The sequence below is a fragment of the Schistocerca piceifrons genome, chromosome 6 (genome assembly GCF_021461385.2).
Source record: "Schistocerca piceifrons isolate TAMUIC-IGC-003096 chromosome 6, iqSchPice1.1, whole genome shotgun sequence".
Lineage (NCBI taxonomy): Eukaryota > Metazoa > Arthropoda > Insecta > Orthoptera > Acrididae > Schistocerca > Schistocerca piceifrons.
Window position 1 is genome coordinate 245,065,369 of NC_060143.1, and position 23,992 is coordinate 245,089,360.

At 42.8% G+C, this 23,992-nt stretch overlaps 1 protein-coding gene across 1 annotated transcript in view; it reads right to left on the reverse strand.

Annotated features, from left to right (window-relative positions):
• LOC124802902 overlaps nt 1-23,992 on the reverse strand; it is a 204,611-nt gene that overhangs the window by 65,261 nt on the left and 115,358 nt on the right. The window lies entirely within an intron of this gene.

Sequence of the window (23,992 nt, forward strand, 5' to 3'; positions counted from 1 at the left end):
ACGTATTATAGACAAAACATGATATTTCGCTTGTGAGGTTATATTGTTCATAGTTTCTTTATAATTATTCAAAGTAGTTTCCGTGCGTTAAGAAAGTTTAACCACGAGTCTGTTTATTTCGGGACCACTAGCCAACATCTTCATGAATCATGCATAAAACTTAATGTTTGAAGCTACACTGTTAGCTGCTACAGATACGGGGTTGAGGTAATAAGAATGGTAGAAGCACTTCACAGCACAATGCTATAATTTCACAGTGACGTAAAAAGTCTACACAAGAACGTAAAGTTAACAATCGGAGAAGAACAAGAAAACCCATTACGTTTTCTAGACGTAACCATAAGAATAGTTCTTCACAACCACACTTTTGATGCATACAGAGAACCCGCAGTAGGCACAATAATAAATGCAACCTCAAACCACCCACAGAACGAGCTGCAGTCCAATCCGTGCTAAACACTACTGATGACCAAAAGGAGCTAACCACTATAAAACAGATAGCATTAAAAATGGATACAAAGAAACGATATCATAAACTATATTAATCAAGATACAATCACTAGAAAATGGCACACAGAAACCAATCACAATAACTTGAAGTAGAAAATAGGCAATATAGTTAAGACACGAAGTATAAACATTGCGTACGAAACAAATAACTCAAGACAAAAACACATCCCTGAAATAACACCAGTATCAGGTAGACATCTGATATCTACCACCTCATTTGCAGACTTAGAAAGAATCTACAGTGGAATGAGTGGCAGGACATTTGACACAAGGTATAATGCGCATATCAAAGCTTGTATTTACAGTACAAAGCACACAACACTCACGGGCTGTCGTAAAAAGGAATACCGTAGGCAGAGCACAACAGAAAAAAATCATAAAAATCAGTAAAGACAGACATCTTCATTTTCAAGGGAGCTTCAGTATCTACAAGCATTGATGCACAGTAAAGAGCTCATTACCAGATAATTAATGGAAACCAGTCGCTATATAGAACAATAGAAAATCACGTAATAACAAAGAAACCAATTTCTTTTCCCATCCCTCACTCTCTCTCACCACATTTCCCGCGCCCCCTTTCATTTTACCTCGTAGTCCTCACCACTTTCCTCCAGACCACTGTCGAATCCACTACTTTGCGTTCAATGTTCAACAATCTACCCACCTCTCCTCCTCACCATTTAGGTGTTCAGCTCCTACTACTCTTTCATTTCTTTTACATAATAAATAAGTAAATAGTAACCAAAAACAAACCTCACAACACGCATGTGACGAATGCGGAGATAGAGAATCTTTTTAGGACAAACGGAACACTGTACAAAACACATGAGACGCATTTATCCGGAAAGCTACAAAAAACATTAGCAGTGCTGCATTGTGATGCGTTTGACATCAATAATCTCACAGTTCTACAAAGCAGTGTGGGATCAGGCCTGAATCAACAGCGTCAAATGAAGGAATACCTTAAAAACGTGCAAGCAAACGTAGTTTCCTGACGTGAGTGAAATCCAGGCATAAAATAACGTAACTCTGTCTTTTGGTCTAAAAAGCAAGTATCTTTCATTAGACACGACTAACGTAGTTTCATCTCAATAAAACGAAAAGCATTTTCTTGTAGTTGTAAATATAGGCTTAAAATGCCTTCACTGAAAGTGATGTTTTTCTCACTACGACAACACAAATAAAACGTAGCAGGAGGGCATCCACGATGTTTCGCTGCGACTCAGAGAACGGGCGTTAGCAAACGTGGACATGAAACGAGAAATAAAAAATTCTGAAATGTGGACGCAAGTGGTGGTGATACTGAACCATATTGGACTGATCTACACTGTGGCACGAATCGAAAGGAGACGCATAGCACGCCGGGACGGAGCGATTGTGCTGTCCTCAACATTTCATCAATTATCATCACCATCATCATCATCGACGTGCACGTTGCCTAGTCAAACAGAAAAAAATTTTATTAGGCGGCCGAAATATCCGAGACGAAGCCTTGCTGCCAATAAAACCACACGACCATTTCGTTTCCTTTTTACCATCAAGTTTCATGGTCACAGCTTCTTTTATAGAGGTCGCTATTAATTCGTTAATGATTGTCGCTTTCATATCACATACATGATTAAAATATTAGTACACACTCTACAAAGTTTTTTTATTAATTGCTGAGAGTGCTCATCATCCATCTAGAAGGGTATTGACTGCTGCGATGACGGCGAGTGCTTCAGTCAGCAGGACTGTAATAGAATAGTTGAGTCTTCATTGATGGCAAATGACCATCATTGATGACCCTTCCACGACTATGATAAAGAGGGGGGAAGCCAAAAACTGGAAGCAAGATGAGGTCTTCTTGCTTTTTATATGCTTGTCAATGTTAGGTGGTAGATTCCTACTTCACGTTTTGCTACTGACATACCAAACGTATTACTCTTTCGAGAAAGCAATGTACCCAATGCAGACGCATTTCCTCAGCAGCAGGAATGTTCTCACACACATAAATCTGCGTGAATGCACAGGTCCTCATTCCGAGAGCTACTCAAATGCTTCAAATATCGTGCCGGAAATTACGATCCTGCCGGTGCGCAGCCCGTAGATTCACGGACAATGGCATTGGTATTCTGAAAGCACGGTTCCGTTGATCTAGCGTCTTGTGCAGGACGGAGGTGCTATTGGCAAATTGATATTGTCTTCATTTATGTGTGTTCATTATTACCTTAGTTCCTGAATGGGTAATGAGTATTTTATTTGTATCTGGAATCCATGGCCTCAATTACATCAGTTTCTTGCCTCTCATATGTGTTTCATTATTCAGGAAGCATCAGCAGCGTTTCTAAACGAGGTTTTGAATCCTTTATAGATATGTGGCTACATAATTCAAGCTTTTCGCTGTATAAAGCATACTTATTATTATGTTAGATTCGTACTGTTATTGATTGCTGTGTCACACAGCTTCACTTTCAAACACCTGTTAGACGTACAAGTTGTAATCAACTTCGGTGATATACGTATATTGTCTCGGCCTTTCCGGAATCCTGCACTAAACGTGCTGCGGTTTCTAATCAAGAACAGTGATCTCTCTGTTATAATCGAGAGAAGTACGATCCTTGGAATTCTTTAGCTCAAGCAAATGCCTCATCGGACAAAAGAGGAAACTGGTCGAAATAACCTAGTTCGAACCAACTCACTTTCATTAGTTTAGCAGACTTTCTGTTTCTTGAGTATGAGCCTATTAATATTTTTATTAGAATCCAGAAAACCCGAGGAAGTATTTTTATTAACGTTTCTTACACAATACAAGTGTAGCAAGTCTTAGACGTGCAGTCATTTGAACCTGAAGTCGGTACCATTAACACACGAACAGAAAACAGACTTTAGCTTTGAGAAAAGTTATTTATACAGATAAATAGTTAAGAGCTAACAAACTGCTGAGTACACCTTCCACAGTGGGTCACACAGGGTTCTTCTATACTGAATAGTTTTATTTCAATAGTCGACGAAGGCTTGAAAATTTTAATACAGTATTTCGTCTTATAAAGCAACTGCCTGCCGTCAGTCACAGTTTTCTCTTATTCCCAGAACAATGTCTTTCGGGAAATAATTGCCATTCACAGGTGTGTTTTCTGTCTATTACGTCATTTATTCGTAATGTTTGCGATGTGTATGTATAAACACACATAATTTTGTTATTAATGACGGACCTTTCCATAACGTTAATGGCGAAATCTGAATAAAAGTTATAGTTACTTTTTTTTTGCAATTCTCTTACACACGTACTCAACATATTAAACATTACCTGCACAACACACACAGTGCATAGCCTATGTTAAAACAAGAAACACAAAAGATTTCTTACAAGCATACTTATTATTATGTTAGATTCGTACTGTTACTGAGTACTGCATCATATAGCCTAAAAAGTCAAAAAGGGTATTTCTCCAAGGTATCAAGCTACAGACGGTTAACACAGTATGGAAACTACACTTCAGCGCTCAGTGTCTTTTTGGTGCGTACGCATAAACATTATTTGCTTATGTATTATTAAAAGTGCGCTTCCTTCTATGCAGCATTACTTTTATAGCTTATTTAACGATCCAATCGAAGTACCTGAAAGAATTCACTGAGTAATTCCCAGTTCTTCATTCACTACAAAAGAACTACGGGAAAATGTTAACACAAGTGTAAAAATGTGAAGACAAATTATTGAATGAAGTACTGGAAAGTTACTCATTGTCAATCATTTTCTATAAAAATTTCGATACTTCCCTTAAATAAGCAATAAAAATAGCGGTTCGCAGAAATTAGTGCCTCATAACTAATATGTGAGAAAATAATTATTCAGAATACTGCTGTCCATAACGATACTATGTGGGTGACCGATACCAAATATCTTCGTACCTATAGCCTATAGCCTACGCCTATACCCTATAGCATGTTTCCCGTTTTAACATGTACTATGCACTTTGTGGTCTATAAGCCATGTTAACAAGCGTGTGGTTTTGCATAAGAGGACTACAAGAATATCGTAAGTAAGACTTTCATTAAATATTTCTTATTAATCTCATAGAGAGATCTGTCATTAACTACAAAATAGGGCTTGTTTATACATCATAGTAAAAAAATAATTTGATGAAGAAGAAAATAGTAAATTTTTCAACACTTCTTAGTTCCACTAATGACTTTGTGAAGATTCTAATAACATTGGCCCCAAAATGTTTCCAAGCTGAGAACAGGAGCATCGTATAAAAAAGGTGATGAAATAAAATTATTTATGTTTTGTCCAGAAATATCTAGTATGTAAAGGGGGTTTCATTACTGCATTCAGCAGCGAAATATACGCGGTCCGTCACATTCATGTTACCACCTCCTATGTTCCAAGTCAACGAGCAACAACCACTCACGTACGGCAGGCGGCAGCACTAGCAGTGGAGGGTACAGAAAGTGTGTCGGGTGGCTTGGAAACCTATGTCGTTGTCGTAATGCGGAAACGGAGGGATTTATCTGACGTCCAAAAGGACATGAACATTGGCTTTTGGGCCAAGCGAGGAAGCATGTCCACAACGGCTAAGTCTCTAAACTCTTCGCATATCGCTGTAGTTAAAAAATATCTAGGCGGCCGGAGTGGCCGTGCAGTTCTAGGCGGTATAGTCTGGAACCGAGCGACCGCTACGGTTGCAGGTTGGAATCCTGCCTCGGGGAGGGATGTGTGTAATGTCCTTAGGTTAGTTAGGTTTAATTACTTCTAAGTTCTAGGCGACTGATGACCTCAGAAGTTAAGTCGCATAGTGTTCAGTGCCATTTTTTTGAAAATATACCTGGCCTGGCAAAATGATGCTATCGAAAACCGGCACCGATGTAGCTGTGGTGCGCCACGGGCCACAGATGAGAGGGGTGAACGACCGATACTGAGATGTGCACGGGCGAATAGACATGCAACTGTTGAGCCACTGGCTGTCCAGATGAACCAAGGGGCTACCAGCAGTGACTGTTACAAAGACAATCCAGCGAACATTGCTGCGTGTGGGCCTCTGCATCTGGCCCCTGGTTCTTGCACCCATGCTGACTGTTGTTCATCGGTAGTGAAGGCTGGAATTTGCACGCCAGTACAGCAGTTGGGCTTCCAGTGAGTGGCGACTGGTGGCCTTTTCAGAGGAATCACATTTATGCTCCGTCATACAAATGGCCGTTGGCTTGTACGGCGTGAAACGTCTGAAAGCTAACACCCTGCAGCAATCCTCGGAAGGGTCCAGGCCGGAGTGCATTTTGAGTGATCTCGTCATTCTGGAAGGCACAATGGGTCAACACAAGTATGTGTCTATCCTTGGGGACCATGTCTGCCTCTAGATGTATTTTGTTTTTCCCCCGCACGATGGCATCTACCAACAGGAAAACGCAAAGTGCTAGGCAATCCGTAGTGTACGTGCGTGGTTCTAAGAGCAACAGGATAAGCTCACCCCACTCCCATGGCCATCAAACACCTCTGATTTAAAACCAATCGAGAATCAGTGGGGCCATCTCGACTGGGGTGTTCGTACTATGGATGCACAACCGAAGAAGGTGGTTATTCAGCCTTTCGGCCGGAGGTCATATTAATGTGATTGAACTGTGTATACACAAGGACCGAGACTGAACAGTAAGAATGGACACAAACAAGGAGACCACAAGGCCATCGAGTTTATGTAATTTTTTATATTTATGGTACGTGAGATTCAGAGCTCAAATATCAGTCAGCCAAAACATGTCGATGCAAATCAAAAACTGTGGAGGAGATGTACTTTGAAGTTCTGCGAGCGCTTAATACCACACATTTAGCTCCATTTTTCGACTGGCACGGTGACTGTGTGGTAGAATACTCATCTGTAATGTAGAAGGGCACGGGTTCGCTTCCTAGCGGCTGAAAATTTTTACAGTGAGTGCTTGGAGAACATTTACGTGAAACGAAAATACATAAAGATGAAAAAAATCGGTAGCTCTCAAGGCTGGTAATCGATAACTGGTTCATTTAAATGCAAAGGTACCTCAGATGTACGCTAATTAACAAATATCTGACTGTAGTTCTTTTGAAAAATGGACTCCTTATTTCTAGTCACATGTCGAGCCCAAAAACCCAATTTTAATTTTAAATATAAATTCTTAATTACCTATCATCTGGAAGAGAATGTTAATAAAGAACCCTTATGTTTAAAAAAATTATTTCACATCCACGGAAATGCTTGTAGAACACAAACCTTTGTTTAAAATTTTTTTCATCAGCCAAGAATTTACACCAGCCCCCCCTCCCTTCCACCCCACACTCTCCCTGACAGGTGAGCATTCTACCTCAGAGCCACAGTAGAACTTGCTGAAGAATATTTAATAAGAGTTCAGGACTTCATGTACCATGAATATAAAATATTACAAAAATCCGTTTGCCGTGTTGTTTTAACTGTAAGAGAAGTGCTCAAGATGAAAGCACATCAGTAATAATATTTACTAATGGTGTTGCTATCAGCAGTAAAAGTGAGTAAGGATTATTGTACACGTTGAAAGGAATGGACACAGAATAAGAACCAAGAATGTAGGAAACAAAGATGAAAACAATCAACATCAAAAGTGAGATTTTCAACAAATATCTCATAAAATTAAGTGCCACGTAATAGGAGAAGTGAGCAAAAATTTGCTACCTTCACAGGAAAACAATGCGTGAGAGGTGCAGCAAAGAATTGCACAGTCAAAGCGGACATATCTCGATAGAAGAAATCTACTTGTGCTATAGGTAGACTTTACTAGAGGGCAAAACACCTGGAAAACAGCCAACGTGGGAAAATCTCAAAAGAATTGACTCTCAGTGTCTGAGGTGTAATGTTACACAACGGTTCTGAAAATCAATTGGACTGATAAGGTACAAAATCAGGCTGTCACCCACAGACATAACACAGAAAAGTATATGTGAAAAACACTGACCAAACAAAGGCACAGTGTTACGGTGTAAAGTCAAGAGCCGACATGCCAGTCGGTAAGGAGAGAACAGAGAGGGCTGTGGAGAAGACGTCAGTCAACTGCTCACTGACCGACCCCTCTCCAGGACGACAACGCGACAGCAGCGTCCTCTACGCAAAGAGAACATCTGCGCCTCGCCTGCCGGGCCACGGCGCATTTCAACAATAGCTTCAATACCACTTGTACTAAGTAGCATTCATTGTCTATACTGAAGAAACTTACTTATTTTTCTTGTCGCCTTCCGCTTGCGATATTTCAATGTAATTCTCAAAGTTCAGTATAGTCATGTACTTTTCGTAATAAAACTCATTAATAGGATTTGCTTGAATTGTTGTCTAGCGATCTAGTATTCAACAGACAGGATGCTAGAAATTTTGTTAAGACGTCATGGAAAATCCTCCATTAGCCATGCGCACAACATGAAGGCTACTTACCGATTTCTTAATATATTTTCTACCATCCCGCCCCTTCCTCTAGTCACTGTGTTCCACATATAATACACAAGGTTACTAAAATCATGGAAGAGTGATATTCACATATACAGATGGCGGTAGTATCACGTACGTAATTTAAAAAAGAGCAGTGTATTATCGGAGTTGTCTTTGTACTCAGGGGATTCACGTGAAAACGTTTCGACGTGATTATGGTGGGACGACGCGAATTAACACACTTTGAACCAGGAATGATAATTGAAGCTAGATGCATGGGACATTCCATTTCGGGATTCTTTAGGGAATTCAATATTGTGAGATTTACAGTGTCAATAGCGTGCCGAAAATATCAAATTTCAGGCATTACCTCTCACCACCGATGGCGCAGTGGCCGACGGATTCCACTTAACAACCGAGGATAGCAACGTTTGCGTAGTGTTGTCGTTGATGACAGGCAAGCAACAATGAGTGATATAAAATCAGAAATCAATGTGAGATGTAAGACGAACATATCCTCTAGGACAGAGCGGCAAAATTGGCACTAATGGGCTATGGCAGCAGACGGCCGACATGATTGCCTTTACTAACCCCAGGGCTCATGACCACACTGGATGGTACGTAGACGACTTGTAAACCGTGACCTGGTGAGAGGAGCCACGATTTCAGTTGGTAATACACTGAAGAGCCAAAGAAACTGGTAAACGTGACTAGTATCGTGTAGAGCCCACGGGAGCAGGCAAAATTGCCGCAACACGATGTAGCTTGGACTCGACGAACGTCTGAAGTAGTGCTGGAGGGTATTGCCACCATGAATCCTGCAGGGCTGTCCATAAATGAGTAAGAGTACGAGGGGTGGACACCTCTTCTGAACAGCGTGTTGCAAGGCATCCCAGATACGCTGAATAAGATTCATGTCTGTGGAGTTTGGTGGCCAGCGGTAGTGTTTAAACTCAAAAGAGTGTTACTGGAGCCTCTCTGTAGCAATTTCGGACGTGTGGGGTGTCGCGTTGTGCTGCCCAAATTGCCCAAGTCCGTCGGAATGCAGAATGTACATGAATGGATGCAGGTGATAGACAAGATGCTGACGTACGTGTCACCTGTCAAAGTCGTATCTAGACGTATCAGGTGTCACTTCAACTGCACACACCCCACACCATTACAGAGCCTCCACCAGCTTGAACAGCACCCCACTGACATGCGGGGACCATGGATTCATGAGGTTGTCCCCATACCCGTAAACGTCCATCCGCTCGATAAAATTTAAAACGCGACTCGTTCGACCCGGCAACATGTTTCCACCCATCAACAGTCCAATGTCGATGTTGACTGGCCCAGGCAAGGCAAAAGCTCTGTGTCGTGCAGTCACGATTGGCCTTTGACTCCGAAAGCTCATATCGATGATGTTTCGTTGAATGTTTCGCACGTTGCAAATTGCGGAAGCGTTGCGCTTCTGTCACGTTGAACGATGCTCTTCAGTCGTCTCTGGTCCAGGTCTTGCAGGATCTTTCTCCGGCCTCAGTGATGTCGGAGATTTGATGTTTTACCGGACTCCTGTTATTCACGGTACACTCGTGAAATGGTCGTTTGGGGAAATTGCCACTTCAAAGCTACCTCGGAAATTCTGCGTCCCATCACTCGTGGGCCGACTACAACACCACGTCCATACTCACTTAAATCTTGATAACCTGACATTGTAGCAGTAGTAACCGATCTAACAACTGCGCCAGACAACTGTTGGCTTGTATATGCGAATCCGTTCGCAGAGCCATATTCTGCTTGTTTACGTATCTCTATATTTCAATGCGCATGCCTGTGCCAATTTCTTTGGCGCTCCAGTGTATAGCCTCTTGAACCTCTGTACTGCAGTCAAATAATGTTCTCATTGTACAATTTTACGACACCAGATCTTCACCTGTTACTAAAAATCACGATTCTGTGATTCGTCATGTCAACCAATTCCTACATTTACTCAAGCTGCATCACAAAAGATTTTTCTTTCCTTTTGCATCCCGTACCTATTGATTTGTTATCCATTCCATCCATCTAATGATTAGCATTCTTCGACGGCTCTGTATTTTAAAAGCTTCTATTGTCATCTTGTCTGAACTGTTTTCGTGTAAGTGTCCCTTATGTACAAGGTTACGCTCCAGACAAAAATCTTGAGAAATCACTTCCTAACATATAAATTCGGGGCTTCGTAAATTTGAGCGTACTACATAATGTATAAACACACGTGGGGAGGCCTCAGCGGCTGTGTAGTCCAGTTTCTTACAAAGACAAGGCAGTTAATCATGGATTTATATAGAAGCGTAAATTACGAATCTAATCATAATAATCACACATTTATTACGTAATTAAATAAAAAGTCAGAAAACTTACTAGGGATATTTTGTCATATTATCTGTTTTTCTCGACCTTCTCGACCCATCAATATGTTGCTTAGGTACTGAACCATCGGATGGTGGGATCGAATTAATTTGAATGTCAATCAAATAATTTTAGAATATCACAACCAGGTGTAAATTGGTTACGTATGGGATTGTTGTGTTCACATCTTGGCCTCAGCCACGCCAATGTATGAGGAGATGTTTCTCATGTGGGGGTCACCCTGTAGGTTCCACCATAGTGTGCCAAGTCTGTACCTCACCGTGTCCCTCAGTAGGGCTGGCTACAGGAATTACCTATTCTCAGAGGGCGCCCTCCAATATACTTTCTCGGAGACAGAATAACTTCGCAGAATCACTCTCTAACTCCTCTCTGGTTGTAAATATCAAACAGTGTTCGAACGTATGCAGGTTCACGGTGTTGTTACAGAACAGTTGGCCACCTTATTTAACATGAACCGGCTTCCACTACAGCGGAACCAGTTTGATGACAGCCGTATCAGTTGAGCTCCAGTCACGCCGCGAGAGAAGGCATGAACCTACTTCACCTCCAGATTGCACTGACAGGTGCTCCCTTATGCACGAAGCTGATCAGGTAAGAATTGCTGCATTCTCAGCCCTTACCATCCACGTGTCGTATCCCTCCTGACCAGGGACGATCTGTTCTGTGTGACACTTCTTATACTTCATCACGTTTCACTATATAAGGCTCTCAAGGGACTCGACCTACAATTTCCATTGATTTTCTTGTGTCATTATGGAGGACAATGGTTCAAAACCGCGTACGGCCATCTCGATTTAGGTTCTCCGTCATTTCCCTAAATCGATTGTATCAAATTCCGGGGTGGTTCCTTTGAAAATGGCACGGCCGACTTCCTTCCCCATTCTTTTCTAACCCGATGGGACCTTTGACCTCGCTGTTTAGTCCTTTCCCCCACCCCAAATCAACCAACCAAACTTGTGTTATTTGTATTCTGCATAGGGGAATGACTTACAGACGAATAATACTGAACTGCAGTTTTGTGTCATCCGATACTGTATCAAATCTATCACGCATTTAATCCTGTTTCTTAATAATCAATATACAGTTTTGTGTCATCCAATGCTGGATCAAGTCTACCGCGCATTTAATATTATTTCTTAATCATCAATATAATATAGGAGAGCTATTTTCTTTTTTCATGGTTGGATCAGTCTTGGAATGGCAGCCACAGTGAAAATAAAAACTGTTTTGTTTGCAACGTTTAGCACAACTTCGAAATACTTCTTTACATTGCCACTGATCGGACTTACACATTCGTCATAGTGTTTTACCAACTTTCCAATACATCCATTACAGAAGGCACCAACCTGTGCTTTTCACCAATTCTCTATGCTGGCCTGCAGCTTTTTCATTGTGCCGGAATGCTCTCCTCATAAACAGCGGTTCTTCTGAGCAAAGAAATAAAACTCATTGGGAGCCAAGTCCTGGCTATATAGTGGGTGATCAAACACTTGCCATTGATAACAGTTAAATATTTTTCGTTGCAGCCGTAGTGAGCGACCGATAACTGTCACGAATGCCAATGCCTCAATACAATATTCCTATTTGTTTGTTCTTAATTGTCCTATGTAGACTATTTTCTCAAATCACGTAGTCCATCCGCTGAATAAAAACATCTGTTGACTCTTTTACCCCTCTCTAACTGTCGGCATCATGAACGCTTTTATATCTTGCTTCCAAGTTCAAATCAAATGGTTCCAAGCACTATGGGACTTAACATCTGAGGTCATTAGTCCTCTAGACTTAGAAATACTTAAACCTAACTAGCCTAAGGACATCACACACATCCATGCCTGAGGCATGATTCCAACCTGCAACCGTAGCAGCCGTGCGGTTCCGGACTGAAGCGCCTAGAGCCGCTCGGCCACAGCGGCCGCCTGCTTCCAAGTTCCAACACCATCGATGCACTTGGCTGTTAAGCACGACAGTGACGTTATGTGGGCTGCCTGAAATCAGGCGGTCCTCTTCAGTACGATGATGTTGGATAGGAGCACGCACTTCAAACCTGGCGGTAAATAATATTGTAATAGGCTTCTTAAACTGCTCACTGCACGCTCACAACTGAAATATGCAACGTAACGCGATCGACAGGCTTATTACAGACGATGTGCAGCACATACGTGCAAAGCTTTGTCGAATTTTCACAGTGGTTTTAATTTCGCGACAGATTGGAGCTTGAGAAAGAAAATAGTCGTCGTATATTTGTTCTATTACTTTGCTACTTGTACTCTACTTGTTTGCAGCCTTCCCCCCGTCGCTTATTATGTCATTTAATCTGAGAAAGGGGCTCTAGTAGGACAGAATTCCCATGCCTCAGCGATCAAGGAACAGAATACGTGCAGGTAAATTTTCTTTTATATGCCAATGCGGAAGTAGTATCAGACTGAACATTTAATTCACTTAATTCATTCTGCTCATCTCATCTAACAAGGAGGACAGATTCAGAGAAACTTTTCTTGCTGCTGCCAGTCTGCTTCCTATACCCTTTCTGCCTCGCTGGTAGTATGTATGTGGTATACATATGCTTTTCGGTAGGATCCGCCTTTTGTAAAACACAATTTTGTTTTTTAACCCAAACATGTTTCACTGCAGTTTCAGCAACTTCGGTGGGCTTTTATTTTTCATCTGTTAAAGATAAAGAGTGTTTTTTGCTGTTTGTATACATGTAGCTATTAGTTTTCAAATATTAGTTACTGATATTTGAAAAAAAAAACACAAATCGTGAAAAAAATCCTAAAAACTACTGTCACCCTCACTCTCTCTCTCCCTCCCTTTTCACACACACACACACACACACACACACACACACACACACACACACAAATACACACAGACACAAAAGAATTCCTGAAACCTACTGTCACTCTCTCTGTCTGTCTCTCTCTCTCCCTTTTTCACACACACACACACACACACACAAACACAAATATCACAGACACCTCTGAAAGATTCAGAACAACCTCCAGGAACTCCTTCAATTGTTCCACTGTCAACCATATTGTTTTTACACCTTTAACTGTTTCGCTGCCCGCCATGTTCCTTTTTACAGCTGGTAAACTGTGAAACAGTCACAGTGGCAGTGACGGTGACAACTCAATATATAGTGTTTGACAGTGATGAAGATGAATAAAAAGAAAATGTAATTGAAACATTATGTAAATAAACACACACACACACACACACACACACACACACATAGAATTAAATAATTTCAGGCATAGAAATAACAAGTTTTCAAATCGTAATTTTTGGCTTAAAGAATTTATCTACTTTAAGGTATAAGAGATTGCAGATGACCAACTGTGGAACAAAACGGCCACTGTAGAAACAGAACACATCAGTAAAACCACACCATGTGGTAAAAAATTATGAATTCATAATTTATGTGTTTTTTCAAATATCTGTAATTACGATTTAAAAACTAATAGCTACATGTATACAAACAGCAAAAAACACTCTTTATCTTTAACAGATGAAAGATAAAAGCCGACTGAAGATGCTGCAACTGCAGTGAAACATGTTTGGGTTAAAATACAAAATTGTGTTAACTGCAGTGAAACTTGTTTAGGTTAAAAAACAAAATTGTGTTTTGCTAAAGGTGGACCCTATCCAAAAAAATACGTATTGTTAAAGCAAACACAAAAAAGAGGTTTAACCCCAAGGTGATTATGTATGAGGGATGTTTAAAGGAAAAGGTACGCTCGTCAAAGCTGGGGCCCGGCAGCGAACACGTGGTGGCAAACGTTAGCCGGACGAGAAGGGTAGCCCCACACATGGTCCAGCGGCGTGGCTGGGAATTCCGCTGTGACGAGGACGGTGCTTTGTGTCATTGAAGGAGATGTTTATGCCGGAAGTGCCAAAGATGGCGGACTTTGTGAAACCTTAATGCAGACATTTCACAGTTCGTACAGAAATTAATAGTAGCCAGATGAATCATGATACCTCAAATAGAACATAGAGATTACCATTATTTGCACGACGAGTCTGATGGTATAATCAGATTTTCAATATCTTTATTAGTTTAAAGTTTACTATCTGACGGTAAATTATACAAGTAACACCCAGCAACGAATTTCCAAAATATAAACGCATCATCCGATTTTGTCGATCGCCGTATGTTTAGAAAGCTATTAGTGTAAACCTAAATTGGTAAGAATTACAGGCACGTAACTTAAGTAGTACATGAGTTATTGGAGGTCAAAGTGGCCGATTACTATCGATCGCGTCACGCCATAAGTATTCCACAGTTACACGAAAAAACGGTAGCAGCATGCATATAAATATATTGATTCATTTATGCCTTTGTTAATATCCGATAAATGCTATTCATGAAGAAACTGGTCAATTATTTACTGTGTTTTAGAAAGCACAGAGACATTAGGCTCCTGGCCTACCTTTCGCTACTTTTCTTTTGATATATGTGTATTTAAGTGTGTATGTATTTAAGAATGTGTGTTAGAGCGTGTTTATAGTCCAGTTGTAGGAATATTTATTTAATTTCAGTTATTTAAATGTAACTGCAGTATTCCATATGTACTTAAATATGTTTGTGAGGGAGCGTTGGCTTGAAGACATGGCGCGAGCGCTCTAGCCGATCACAGCGCTCTTGAATGGAGAGTCTAGATGGAAGCGAGTTCCGGTGAGAGGACACGGGGGCAGTTTGGGACAGCACGGCACTGGACGGAAAGTGCTGGACGCGACGGCGCGGAGAGACTTGGAGAGCGTGGAGCGGCTTGCGCGTGGTCGCGAGTGATAGAAGTACTTCACCGTGCGGACTTGTGAACTTGTGAGATTTCCGAGGTTTCTACAGTGAAGACGTAGTGTGCGTTTAGAAGTGAATATTTCGCGAGATATGTTGTTGTTCATAACTAATTACGTGCAGTAGGAATCTTTTGTTTCCCTGTTATTCAACTTATATTTTATTTAATTGCTGGATCATCGACACCAATAAGTGTTTTGCAGAAATATACCGCATTCTCAAAAGTACTTCTGCTATCGTACTCATCATTTAAAGCCATTAAGATAGTACCTGCAGATTTTATTTAATTGCAATCTCTCATTTATAAATTTATTTGCTACTTTCATAATTCGCAATTGCCGAGTGATAGAACCTTCGGCCATTCGATTCATGTGTGTATTCTTATCGTATACTGTATACTCAGCAGTGTTTGGCACGTAATGCGGCAATTACGTATCCCAGGCCGTAGGCAAAGACACCAGCTAAAACCTTTAATACTGCAACGTCGAATCGGAGGGTGCGTAGTTATATGAAAGCCCTCAAGGGTAACTGGACACTACATTCGCGTCCCTGTGTATCTCAACACGTTATCCCAATGCGAGCCGGTCGTGGTGGCCTTGCGGTTCTAGGCGCTTCAGTTCGGAACCGCGCGACTGCAACGGTCGCAGGTTCGAATCCTGCCTCGGGCATGGATGTGTGTGATGTCATTAGGTTAGTAAAGTTTAAGTAGTTCTAAGTTCTAGAGGACTGATGACCTCAGCTGTTAAGTCCCGTAGTGCTCAGAGCCATTTGAACCATTTATGCCAATGCGGTAGATGCTAATTTCAACCCGTTTCATACCTCTTACATTTTGGTTCCAAAATAGCAAAACTTATCTCCCACTTTACCCACCTCATTTTCTTGTGTAAGCCTCCAGGCTTCCCTGTTAGCCTCTAGGAGTACCTGCTTGTCACTCAAATTACTGAGTGACGGAGCAACCCCCATGCACTCTGCAGGACGAGATAATGGTGGGAGCGTGACTGCGCCACTTGCCACTGGCCCCCACTCCAGCGGGCTACCTGGCGCGTGTGGGCGCCCGTGTTGCGTTTGCTCCGGCGCTTGTACCGTGTCACGCTGTGTCAGCGGCTAGCGCTATATCTAGTGTAGCGGGCGGTGCGCGACACGCGACCAGGCGCTGTCAGACAGCCGCCGCCCCCACACGCGCGTTGCGGTCCGCGTCTGATGTGCAGCGGCTCCGCTGCCAGGCCGTCGGGCCCGCCTTTGTGGCAGGTCCCCACACGGCGGCCGTCTGTGCTGCAAGACGGGGATTATTACTTGTCGCAGTGTGCAGAACACCCTCCGCTTGTACACTGACATCGAGGAGGACAACACAACCATGCAGAACCGTACGTGTGATCCATCAAGCTTCGGTTGTCATCTTGTAATAACGAAGTTCGACGATTACTATGCCGGCCGGGGTGGCCGAGCAGTTCTAGGCGCTACAGTCTAGAACCGCGCGACCGCTACGGTCGCAGGTTTTCGAATCCTGCCTCGGGCATGGATGTGTGTGACGTCCTTAGGTTAGTTAGTTTTAAGTAGTTCTAAGTTATGGGGGACTGATGACCTCAACCGGCTGGTGTGGCCGAGCGGTTCTAGGCGCTACAGTCTGGAACCACGCGACCGCTACGGTCGCAGGTTCGAATCCTGCCTCGGGCATGGATGTGTATGACGTCCTTAGGTTAGTTAGGTTTAAGCAGTTCTATGTTATAGGGGACTGATGACCTCAGCAGTTAAGTCCCATAGCGCTCAGAGTCATTTTAACCATCTGAACTGACGACCTCAGCAGTTAAGTCCCATAGTGCTCAGAGCCATTTGAACCACGATTACTATTTAGACTTACGCAGGAACTTCTCTGCAATCATGCTCCGCATGGTAACCCTCTAGCCACAGTACCACATCACGCCTCCTGAGCAGCCATAACAAGAGAGTGCACATCACTGATGAAGTGGAGTATTCAACATTTTTCTGCTTTATAATGGGACCAGCAGTCTAACATCTATAAATGCATCAAACATGTGCGTCTCCAGCCATACTCTGTACTCTCCGAACCAATGGAAAGCTCGTGGCTGAGAGTAAAGCACGGTCCAGTCATATTAACGTGACCATCGTCTTGTAAGGAATCCGTGATCCCACAACATAGATGCTAGTAGCCGACACTAAGGTCGATAGTGCACAGGAGTCGATTGTCGAGCGCTGCAGGAGTCAGTGAGACGAGTGTCGAGTTAGCAGTAGTACTGGAGAGAGTCGAGTGACAAGTGCGGGAGAGACGGGCAAGAATGGTGGCCGAGTGAGTTGTAAACGGTAAAATTCACCGCAGTATGACGAGTGAGCGCGTCCCCCTGATCGTCGTGGGGTTGACCCTCACTAATACCGATTCGCGAGTGGTGTGGAACAGAAAGCGATAAGTGCCGAATTACGTGTTTCGCGTCAACCGCGTCGGCCAGCAACAGCCATGGATTGCAGTGAGGATTGTTGTGAATGTTAACCATCATCTTTGCGTGTGACGAAGTACTTAAAACAGCAACCAATAAAAAAATATAACCGTAATCATACGTGTAAGACGAAGGTAGCAACTGCCTCAGAATATGTGTGTTAGTTGAAAATACGTATCAGGTTGCACATCGCAATCTTTGTGGTCCTTAATAATAGACAAACTTTCAATCATTCCACTATTCAGTCTCAAAACAGCCGCACTCGGTTGAAATACCCCCGAAACCACAACAGAAAAACGATAGCCTTTCATCCATTCAGCACACGGTCATACAATTATAATAATTAAATGTTTGGCGGCTTCGGTAATCACTCAAAACCCAATAAAGAAATTTAAATGGGGGTGTTTCAGTCTCTGTTCGACGCCAATTTGGAATATTCGCCCACAGAAGGCAGGTGGCACCTCTAGCACTGCAGGGTAACAAAGCGTATCTGGGAGACGAAGAGTGCAATCGTTGTAATAATGAGGAGACGGAACGATTTATCTGACGTTCAAAAAGGAATATTCACTGGCTTTCGTGCCGAAGGTGGAAACATTTTTGAAACGGTTAAGTTTGTAAACTGTACGTGTGCCGCCGTCGTTATAGTACACCGTGCATGGAGAAATGGTGCTATCCTTAATCGGCGACGAGGCAACTGTTGAACAACTGACCGCCTAGATGAACGAAGCGGCTGTCACCAGTGATGATAGTTCAGCCTAAGGTCTTCCGCAGCAGGTATCTGGTACGTGCATTTACACTCACTGCTGTTCACCAGCGACGAAGGCTGGAATTTGCACGCCAGTACCGCAACTGGATGTCCAGATTGGTGACATTTCCAGACGAATCACTTTTTATGCTGCTTATGACGGACGGTTGTTGACGTGTAAGGCGCGAACCGTCTAAAAGGAAATATCCTGCAACAATCATCGGAAGGGGCCAAACCGGAGGAGGGAGCGTTATGGTCTGAGGAATGTTTTCGTGGCATACCCTGAATGCCTCCACCATTCTGGATAGAATAATGGATCAACACAAGTATGAATGTCTTCTTTGGAACCACCTCCAGCACTACATGCAGTTTGTTTCTCCTCGACATGAAGACATCTACCAGCAGGACAATGCTACGTATCACATAGCTCGTAGTGTACGTGCGTGGTCCAAGGAGCCACAGGATGAGGTTACCGCACTTCCAGTATTTTAAATCTAATTGAGAATTAGTGTGAGCAACTAGATTAGGCTCTTCACGCTTTGGATCTTCAACCGAGAAACCTAGCGCAGCTGGGCACCGCACTGGAGTCGGAATGGCTCCACATCCATGTCCATGCCTTCCAGAGCCTAAGAGTCTCTCTTCCTTCACGTCTCGTAGCGGTCTGCGCTGTGAAAATGGTTACTCAGGCTTCTAACAGTAGACTGAGCCGTGCATGCCTCGTGTTCATGCCATTTATTGTTTGTCATCTTCTATTACGGTACTGCCGCCTCGTTTTCTTATTCCATTTACTGGCATCACTAACTTGCTGCCTGACTTGCCCATGAGCAGCAGCAGCAGCGCGTATCGATAAGTGCACTGTAGTACCATCTCTGGAGTGACCGATAGTATTTCCGGGTCGTCGTGCGTCTGGCAGTTGGAGATGGACCAGCAATGCAGTCGGGACGCAGCAGCAGTGAAGTCGGGGACGGAGCGCCGGTAAGGGGCCGATAGACAGTGCTCGCCGACCACTGGCGATACACATGAACTGTCCGACGGAGGGAGATTGGAGTAGGACAACCGTTGTTGACTCGTTCGGTTGGTCGTCTCATCGGCCGATATATATTTAGTCCTTTCACCATTTCCGGGCCTGAGCAGCTGGTTGGTTGGCGTGGAGGAGCGAGGAAGTCTCCGTTGCGCGTGTCTGGCCGGGCATGCTGGCGGCGTCGACGTGCGGTCGGAGTGTGAGGGGCTGTTCCCACTGCTATGAGGTCCGTGGCTCATCGATCCCGGACACGAAAGTTGAGTCTTTACTTATTCTACCAGCCAACCCCAACTGTTCACATTGTGTCGTTTGAATTTCGTTGAGGGCTGTTGTGACATTCCCAAGAGCAACAACGTTTTTTTCAAGTTGGCGAAATTCTAACCACCCTCCTGTGGAGTTTAACTAACTTGATTATTTAGAATTGAAGTGCACCAGAGGAATCTTCTGCCTTGTGGCCGTTAACGTTCCGGATACCTGCCCTGGCTAGTGACATAAATTCAGGCAGTATATCTTCCTTGTCGTGTTGTTGCTGTCCAGCACGGCGTATAGTTTGACGGCCGAATGTGCCATTCTTTGTGGACGTCGAAACCTTCTGCGTTGTTCCATTGAACTCCCTGTTATGTGCTGTTCAGGTGGAGCTGAAGGTATCCTGTCGCTTGGTCCGTTGACTGTCTGTTGGTTGGGTTGCCGTCGGATTGAGAATTGTTGGGCCGATTGCCTGTCTTACCTAAGTGAGCGTTAGTGTATTGTTTCCACGCCAGCCCTCGCAAACTTCAGAGCGCCGATTGATAGCTGCCTTTTCTTATTTATCCTTATTGTTTGTTTACGTATGGCTTCTAGCCGATTTTAAATTAAAGATGTTTCGCCCTTAAGGCGTGAGATTCTTTGGGCCTTCAGCCTAATATAGAGAAATGTCTTAAGATAAGGCCTTCTGCCTATTAAATTCAAATTCCTGTTTTTGAGCTTTAAGTTATTGGCCTTCAGCCGATTTTAAATGAAAGTTGTATTGCCCTTGAGGCGTGAGATTGAATGGAGCATTTAGCCGGGAAGTAAGTTCTAAAATTAATGTTAGGATTGCTCTGTTTTTAATGTTTTATGTACTCTTGTAATGTTTGTCAAATGAATAAAGTAGTAGGTTCGAGTGCAGCTGAGAGGCCCTCATTTTGGCCCATTTCCACAAATTAAACTACCTGTCCTGTCCTGCGGGTTCTCAGGGGATCTCAGGTCACATTAATGTGACAGGACAGTGCATTTCCCATTGTACCAGTATAAGGGTCTTTTGTGTCTAGTCCACAGGTAAAGAGCGGGAAGAATGCTTGAAAGCGTTGTCCACTCTGTAATTAGTTTAACCTTGTCTTCCCAATACCTAAAGAGCGACACGTAGGGGATTGCAATATATCTCTAGATTCATTACGTAGGTTGGCCGTTGAAACTTATTAACTAGGTTTTCAAGAGACAGATTGCTTCTATCTTCAAGGCTTTGGTGTTTCAGTACTTTCAACGTCTCAGTCACTCTCTCCCATGGGTCATACAGACATGTAACTGTTCGCACTGTCCGTATTTGTATCCTTTCAGTATCCCATATTAGTCTTATTTGGCATGGGTCTCACACATTTGAGCTCTGTTATGAGGTGCGTAAGCAATTTCCATTAAAGAGTTACTCAATTTTCTTAATATTCTACCTATGACCGTGTGAAATGGCGCAGTTTTTAGCACAATAGACTAATATTCGGGAGGGTAACTGTTCTAATCGACTTCCAGCCATCCAGATCTAGGTTTTTCGTAATTTAGCCTAAATCACTCCAGGGTGATGCTGGGATCGTTCCTTTGAATTGGCACGGCCGATTTCCTTCACCCTCTAAAACACATCCCAAACCTGTGCTCCGTCTGTAATAGCCCCGATGTCGATTTCACGTTGACCCCTAATCTTCTTCCCGTCCTTACTTCTACCAATGAACCGATGTGTACCACCTGCTTCATCTATCACAGAGACTATGTGGTTGTTCCATTACATATACGTATAAATAGTTACACGCATGTATTTCTATTACCTGACCAACTCTAACAGTGACTCATCGACGTTGTAGATATGGGACACTACGGCTTTTCGTTTTGTTAAGTGTAAAGTTTTACATTTCTGAACATTTAAGGCTGGTTGACAATCTTCGCACCACTTTGAAATTTTAGTTAGATCTGACTGAATATTTGTGCAAATTTCCTCAAATAGCGTTTCACTATAAATAACTGCATAGCCGGCAAAAAGTCTGGGGAGAGCATTAATATTGTCTACAAGGTCGTTAATACACAACATGAACGAAAAGGATCCTAACACTCTTCTCGGCAGCACACTCTATGTTACTTCTACAACTGTCGGTGACCATGCATACAAGGTAACATGCTGCGTCCTCTCTAACATGAAATCCTCAGTCCACTCGAAAATTTAAGTTGATTCTCGCTAGTGTTATACAGGAGCCAAGGTAGCCCCTGAGGGCCGGCAACCCATAGTACACCACAGAGGACGAGGTTGTCTATGTCCAAGGCGTACCAAAAACACCATGGTAAACATCGGCTATTTACATACAAGATAATGGAAACAGATATTCCGAGCACTACTTCCTGCAGGGAAACTCGAGCCACGGCCTGCAGGAAGTATCACTACGCTAAAACCTGATTGGCTGGAGACAGTTATCTAGGGGCTAGAACCAGCCCTGAATGTCATTTCACTCCCGATGCCGACCTCGTGTACTGCGACCGTTGAAGATTACGTCTTCGTCTCGGCATTGGACTGTTACTTGTGTGTGTGTGTGTTACCATGAACCTTTGTGGAAAATTAGAAGTGAACTTTTGTTTGCCTCAATTAGGAGACTTTTACTGTCATCGTTATTGTTACCTTTCGTTTGTATGTTCAATCATCAACCTAGTGAACTTACATCAATGAAAGTTGTGTCTGTGAAAAATTGCGAATTGTCACTCACAACACTTACTATCATATTTTAGATAACGAACTTACTGAAGGTACTGAGACGAGTGAGTTTCGGAAACTAAGAAACGCTGCATCAACCTAACGGCCTTGGTCTATGACATTCAGGACGTCATGTGGAAAAGGGCGAATTACATTGTACATCATCGATGTTTTCAGATTCGATGTTGACTGGTATGGTAGAGGTCACTCTAATGGAGATCTGGAGGTAAAAAATTTTTAAAATTCTGCAACTGATGGATACCAAGGATCGGTATTTTCTGGATCATTTTAGTTGTCCTTCTTGTAGACAGGTGTGACCCCTGCTTGCTTCGAACCTCTGGACACTTTTTTTTTCTTGAGGGATTAGCACTTGATAGCCAAGCGCATTTCTTTCAAGTTCTCTCTGTCTATAGCCCTATACTCTCTTCTAAGCTTTCATACACATGTTACTCTTGGTTTCTCTAGAAATTTCCTTACGGCTACTGTATACTATGAAAGCTCCTTGTTATACTGGGTACGTAACGATCCAGTGGAAGGTCAACTACTCTTTAAGACTCGAGGCATAGATTTTCTACGTGCTGCTGTCGACAGTTAAATGTTCCAGGTTCCGCACCATGATATAACACTATTGCCCCTTTATACAGGTACCTGAACATATAAAACTTTCTACGCGCTTTAGTTACCTTTTGTGCTATTGCTGCTACTACAGTCTCATGGTCAGAGATATCACTTTCAGTGGAGATATCCTTAAAGAGATAAAGCGTATTTGTTGCCATTAGATCCAACATGATTCCATCTCGATTGAGGTTTCGACTACCTGTTCTAGGTAATTTTCAATGAAAGTATTTAGCAATGTTTCATAGAATGCTTGTCAAGCCCACCAGTAACTGCACTGTAAGCATCCCAATTGACAGCTGGATGATTAAAGTCTCCTCTGATGATTACAGTCTCTCCTCATGATTACAGCGGGATAGCGGAACTTACGTAATAGCCAAGTGAGAATTACCCAAAAGGTTCCTGTTGCGTCTAGAGTTGAGCTAGGCGGTCGATGGAAGGATCCAGTCATAATTTCATATAATTTCATTCCCACCACTGTAACTGTTTCTTGCTCAAACTGTCTCACATTAAGATGCAGTTTCTGGCTAGGTGGTTTTGGGTTTTTTTCCGATACGATGAGTATACTATGCCCATTTCTCAGTAACTTATCATTCCGAAATATAGTCTGATTTAAACGAAAAATCAGTGTGCTGTAAATTTTGAGTTTGAACCAGCCGTGTGTACCTAGTATTTTGTGAACTCCACTGCACTCCAAATTCTAGCACTTCGTTTTGATAGGCATCCACTACGATTTTAATACTTTCGCCTATGGGGGACATTGCTTTGGATTTTAAGCTGAGACTCCAAAGCCTTTTACATCTGTCGACACCTGGACTTCATGGAGAGTCCCTAATCTATGAAAATGAACACACAATTAGCCGACTTGGTATCCGATTCAGAACGGTAATGCACAACTGAACATTTCAGGGGGACTCTACAGTTCTCAACCTTTGTTATGAATCTGAGAAATTGCCGCCCAGCTTGTCGCATAACCTTCAAAGTCTCTGGTTGAACCAGAGGGTCCACGATCAGGTCTGGGGACAAAGCTAAAGACTGTGATCTTCCATGATGTTCTGTGAACAAATATTATAGTCTCAACATGCTCTGCCAGTAGCTAG